Source organism: Colobus angolensis, unplaced genomic scaffold (genome assembly GCF_000951035.1).
Source record: "Colobus angolensis palliatus isolate OR3802 unplaced genomic scaffold, Cang.pa_1.0 Scaffold431, whole genome shotgun sequence".
Taxonomy (NCBI): Eukaryota; Metazoa; Chordata; class Mammalia; order Primates; family Cercopithecidae; genus Colobus; species Colobus angolensis.
In genome coordinates, this window is record NW_012117722.1 from 2,890,715 (window position 1) to 2,897,373 (window position 6,659).

Here is a 6,659-nt window from a genome sequence, read left to right on the forward strand (position 1 = left end):
TGTGATCCATTCTCTGAATTTTTGCATATCTAAAATATCTTTCAAGCTCTCTGGTGAATAATTTTTTGGCTGGGTATAGAATTTTGGATTGCAATACTTTTCTCTCATTAGTCTCCCATAGTCTGTTTAAAACTCAGTTTATGTTGAGTTCTTTTAAGCGCCACTGGTGATAGGAAAGATGTGGACTCTCAGAGTCAAGATTTATTTTATTGCCTTCTCCCACTACCAATGTTATACATGAAAGTCTGATGCTAACATGAGTCTTTTCTCTTCTAAGTAACTTACTATTGTGTTTAAAGGTTTTTATTTATTGTTCTTAACAGCTTAAAAGTTACCAAAATATGGCTCGGTGTGTCTTTTTCACCATCCTGCTGGAACTCATCAAGTCATTTGAATTTTCAAGTTCAAAATTTCTTCAGTTTAGATAATTATTTTCTTATTACATGTTTAATCAATTTCTTATCCTCCACATGTTCTTTTTTCTCTTACTGGAAACTCTTATTATTTTCATGTTATATCTCCTGACTCTATCATCCAACTCTCTTATCTTTCCCATCGCTCCTCTCAAAGATGTCCAGGTCCTAATCCCTGGAACCTGAGAATATGCTACCTTGTGGATGTAATAAAATCAAGGATCTTGAGATGGGAGAATTATCTTGTATTATCTAGGTGGGCTGAGGTGATACAAAAGGTCCTTTTGTAGGGATGTTTCCTTTTACAAGGGAAGCAGGATATCAGGGAAGAGAGGGAAGATGCTATGCTACCTGCTTTGAAGATGTAGGAAGGGGCTGTGAGCCAAGGAGTGTAGGTGGCTTCTAGAAGCTGAAAACAGCAAGAAACACATTTCCCCTCCTCCAGAAGGAACACAGTCTTTCATACTAATTTTAGACCTCTGACTTCTAGAACTGTAAAATACATTTGTGTGTCCTTAAGCCACTATGTTTGCAGTAATTTGTTACAGCAGCAATAGGAAATTGATACACCATCTTTTTATATTTTTAAACTGTGGCTTGAAAGCTTTTAATGTACTGATCACCCATGCCTCTAATTTGAGTATCAAAAATGTTAGCCTCTTCTTCATGTCTCCTACTAAAGTGATTTTTTTTAACTCCAGAATTTTTTTTCTGTGTATTCTTGAGTCTCTGAGTGTGCTCATGGTTGTTTATTTATGTTGTTGTATGCCTTTTTTACTGAGTATCCAGTCTTGCCTAATATTCCTCTTTCTGGTTGGTTGGCCCTATGGGATGTGGTACTATTGTTCTTTGCCAGTCCACTGGGAATCTTGCAGGGTATGGGAAGTACAGTCTCTCTCCCTGGTCCAGCTGTTTGGAAACAGGAAAGTTGTTCTAGCCAAGACACCTGGAGGAAGCCTCTCTACTTTCTGATCTCCTTATACTCTCCCAGGCTACAGGGCAAGAAGGACCCAGTCCACCATTGCAGCTTCTCCTTGGTCTCTTTGGAGCCACAGAGATTCTTCACATGCTCATCCAGGGTTGTGTCAAACTTTCCACCAGGCATTCAGAAACAACTTTGGTTATGATTGTCTCCCTGGGGCTTGCTGATGCTGGTTTCCAGATTTAACTCAGCCTCCAGGGGTTAGCTAATACCACTTCTTCTACCTAGAATGTCTGCTGAGCACAAGGCTTCACTTGGATTTGGTTTTCTCTTGGCACCAGCAGCTACTTGACTCCAGTGGGCCAGAATGATTGGAATTAGTATAGCAGATGAAGAATGCTACATTATCTTCCTGGAACCCCAGGGTCTAGTATTTTTTTTTTATCCTTTTGAATAATTATAATTTTTGTGTCCCACTTTTTCCCATTAAGTTTAATTTATATAAGCACAATTATAATTTTTCAGTGGTGTCATCTTCATTCAAAAATTAATCTTTACTCTGAGATCTCTCTTCACTTGGTTCCTCGGAGAAGGTTAATACATTTTCAGATATTTTGGAGATCTGGGAATTTCATTTAAGTGATGTTCCACATAATCAATGTCTTGAATCATCCTTTTTGACTGTTTATAAGAGAGATTGCTTCAGATATAACTCCTTCGTTCTGGCCTTGATTCATCCAGAGGAGAAAAAATGTCTCTGATTGTTCATTTTCTCTACCTTTAAATGCTCATTTCAGATTGTAAGTTTGCAAAGTCGTTTTTATTTGTTGCCAATTATTTTTTAAAACCTGATACATGGTGATGCCTATTTTTAATCTTAGTTGCTATTTTATTTATGTTTAGAGCTTTATTCTATTTTACCTTTTTATCAGTGATCCTAACGTCTGTTCATTCTGTGTTCTTCGAAATGTTGTTATTTGTGGGCTAGATTACTATGATTTACCCTCGATTGATAATCTTTTGCAAATTTTTAATATTTATATTTATTCCTTCAGTGACCAGAATATGATTGTCACTTTTGTCTTCTATTTGCTGATTCAGTGTTTTGTCATAAGGCCTGCATTTTTATGGTTTCAAGTGAAATGAACATGTTTGAAGGGCCTACTATATGCCAGGAATAGGTATATAATAGATTTTTTTCTCATGGTAGGACTTTAGCCTATTGTGTCATTCAACTCGAGGGCACCATCTACTTTATACTTCTCAGGGTTGTACAATGGGATGTTTCTGACCAGCCTGGAACGTACCATTAACCTCATTTTACATATGAAGAAATTTATACTCTAGAGGTTGATGGACTTTCTCATGATCATATAGTGAATAAATAACCAAATCAGTTTTAATTCAAGCATCTCAGACTTCGACTTCCACACTCTTTCCATGCCATCATCTAACAGCTTCCCATAATAACCAGCTCTTGGCTGCTTTCAACAACAATTTTATTGAGTCTATTGTGGATTTCATTTTGTTTTTATTTTATCCTGAACCGTTCTTAATAGCCTGTCCCATTTTATCTTTTTGAGAATAGATTTTATACCTTTTCTAAAATTTTCTTGCAGCAGATCTATTTCTGGGTTGTGCTTATCTCTGAGTTCCTGCAATTTTTTTCTGCTTTAGTATAGACAAAACACTGCAGTGAAAAACAAGTTTTTTGATGATCCAGATTATTTTTTCTGTTTACTCGTACTACCTTGAATTTAACTGATGGAGCTTTGTGTTTCTGTTGAAAATGGTCTTTATATGAGCTATTTCATAGTCATATACGTTTTTGAAAGGCAAGAATTGAGATGTAGCTATCTCTAGTTTTTGCGTGTTTATTTATTTATTTATTTTGAGAAATCCACATCTGCATAACATGACAATTCCCCAATCTTATATTAATATTTCAATGTTTTGGAAAGGATGATTGCCCCTTGAAGAAACAATATTCTTTTTGATGTGTATCCCTGAAATTTTCCAACCCCATGTAAGGTAGGGCTACTTTCCTACAGGACAATCAGCATCCTGTGACTTCCAACAATTTCTACTAATATTATTATTATGATGATTTTTTTTGAATTCTGTATTCTAAAAAATACCCTTTCAATAATGAAGGTTCACTTATTTTGGAAACTAGATTATTCTCAGTAGATGTTCTCAAGTTACCATACATAAAAACCTGCTCTGTAGCTGCAAAATGTCCACTTACTTGACTTTTCTTCAAAATGGATATGGGTTTATTTTATTAAATTTCCTGCTTGTGTGATAATACAGGAGGAATATTCTATTTGTTCATTCAAACAACTTTGTTCTTAAGTATTTGGCTTGGAGCAAAGAAATTAAATTAATCAGGGTTGGATGTTCCTGTCCAGTGACGTACATAAAATGAAATTGATGGCCTGGTCTTAAGTTATACAGGTGGTTCTTGCTATTAAAATAAATTCCACATATAAAAATTTACTTTAGCCAGACGTATAAGGAAGGGAAACATTTGTCTATTGTTTCCAAACCCAGTTTGGTTTTTAAGGTGTCTTTAGTCCAATCTTCTGTTGTTAAACTGTTCTGCTAAAAATAGTTCTAAATAGTTCAAAGCCACATCTTTGCTGTTCTCATTTACAATCTGTTGAATTTATTTCATTGAGGAATAAATGGATTAAATTTTAGGGGTGAGTACTTTTCAACAAAGTAATTCAAATGTGATTAAACCCTTTCTAATTATATTTGTGACTTCAAACAACATTTCAATGTTTCATTTAAATAAGTTTTTAACCAAGATCAAATTTTGGTGTTTAGATTCCTCTTTCTTTCCTTCCAGGAACAATGAAATACAGGCTTACTAAATCTACTAAGCTACATTATCTGCTAAATACCTGAATCAGGTCACCTAAAAATGTCAACTAGATGACCAGGCATGACCGGGATCTTGAATAGATCTATTAAAAGATGTGGTGAGTAGTAAAGGCAAAACAGCAAAAAAGGTATGAAGAGCTGAGAGATAGAGATTGACAAACCTCAGAATGGCAGTTTTTGGTTTTTTTTTTTTGAGATAGAGTCTCACGCTGTCACCCAGGCTGGAGTCCAGCAGTGTAATCTCCGCTCACTGCAATCTCTGCCTCCTGGGTTCAAGTAATCCTCTTATCTCAGCCTCTGAGTACCTCGGACTACAGGCGTAAACCACTATGCCCAGCTAATTTTTGTATTTTTAGTAGAGATGGGTTTTCACCATGTTGGCCAGGCTGGTCTCAAACTCCTGACCTCAGGTGATCCACCTACATTTGCTCCCAAAGCGCTGGGATTACAGGCATGAGCCATCGCTCCTGGCCAGAATAGAAGTTAAGTGATTGATAATGTGTTTATTATAATAATGATGTCTGTAAGAGGCTGCACCTATCTCAACCTCAGCTGACTTTACCTTGTGAATTACTGCACTGGGCCCAAGCAAATGGGTCTCATAGAAATGAATGTGCACATCAAAGACATCAAGTATCAATAAGTTAGGAAACCTCTGGTACTTACATATGTTGGTAGAGGCAGCTTAGATAGAATGGAAAGAGTATACAAAATTGAAGAATTCCTAAATGTGAAATTAATTGGGAAGAAGATTTCTTATAGGAAATTTTAGTTTATCATTTATAAGAAGCTATAAACCACCTTCCTTACAGCAGTGAGTTTCCTTATGCAAAACTACACTTTGTGCAGCTTTAATAAATCATGCCTCTTAACAGCACTGGCTACAGTTCATCATTCTTTGGGGATAAACAGAAAAAAAACAATGGAAATTTGTGAATTGGAAATGAAAATAGAGCAAATGGTAAGAAGAAAAAAATATTCCCTTAACAAAATATTGGCAAGATGAAGGAAGCTGAAGGTCCTAGAACTTAGATTTCACAATACTGCTGGGATGCTTTCATGGAGACAGCTTAAGCTACATAACCTTGGGGTTTAGAGAAGACCCTAAAGAAATAACTCTTAAAATATCCTGAATATCTAAAATGTTACCCCAATAATCTCACTATTTGTTCATTCTCCCAGTGGTACCTATATTTGACCATTGGGACAGGCACTCCTCACCCCTAAAGATGGCAGTAAATGAATAAAAAGTCATGCAGGTAGCAAAATTCCCATAGGCCCTTTTAAACCATGACCACTTTTACTTTTAAATTTCCCTTCCCAGTTCCTGCTCTCATTAGGTTTTGGTCAACCACTCTCAGTTTTGGCAACATCCTTATTCCTTTACACCAGAACTTCAGCCAGAAATCCTCCCTCTTCCTGGTCTTTATCTTGGCTGCTAAATTTGTGTAGAGGAAAAGCAAGTTCACAACTAAGACATCAAATCAGAAAGAAATTGAAAGTTTGTATGTAGAACCAGATACAGAAAAATATCTCTCAGTATGCATTTTATTTTTAATTAAAAGTCCCACCTGTCTTAGATACAAAATGTAAAAAGAAAAAAAAAAGTTTGAGAGACATGAGTTGTATAGTTCTCTGTCTCCCAGATGGCCAGAGCCACATATAAAACTCTCAGGACCATGAGACGATACTTTTGGAGGAAACCATTGCTCTCATCCTTCCAAATCTCCGTGATCAGTTCTGGTCTACAACACATTAAAAACAAAATGTTTGCTTCTTTTGGGGGGGAAAAAAACCAAAAAAACTGTAATTTTTTCTGCTTAGAGTTCTCTGGCAAAATTTCTCTTGAATGACTCCCCTTAGCTGGGTTCTTTCTGGGGGTGTTTCTTCATAGCCTTTTATGTAAAATTGATGATAGAGGATCTCAATTTTGCCTAGAGTGAAAGACTTGACATTTATTATAGAATTAAAAGCCCTACATGATTATGCTCCTGCCTGTGTCTCCCACCTCATCACTTACCTTGCTTGGGCCACATTAGCCAACTTTCCTTTCCTCAAAAACGTCACTTTTCCGCGTGGATCTTGTACTTGCTGTCCCTTTGCTTGGAAGGCTGACTCCAGCTCTTCACATGACTACATCCTTCCCATCATGTTGTTACCTCTTCAAAGAAGCCTTTCCTTATCACCCTATTGAAAGCAGCATTTCCTCACCCAGCAGCGAGTTGTTATCTATAACCACTATCTTAATTTACAGTCTTCATAGCAGTTATCAAAATTATTAGGCTTATTGACTATTTTCTGTCTCTGCCCACTAAATTGTAAGCTTAATGAGAGCAGGGCTCTAATCTGTCTTGTTTATGGCTGTATCCCCAGCACATAGCACAATGCCCAACACATATTAAGGGTTCAGAAAATATTTTTGCATGAATAAATAA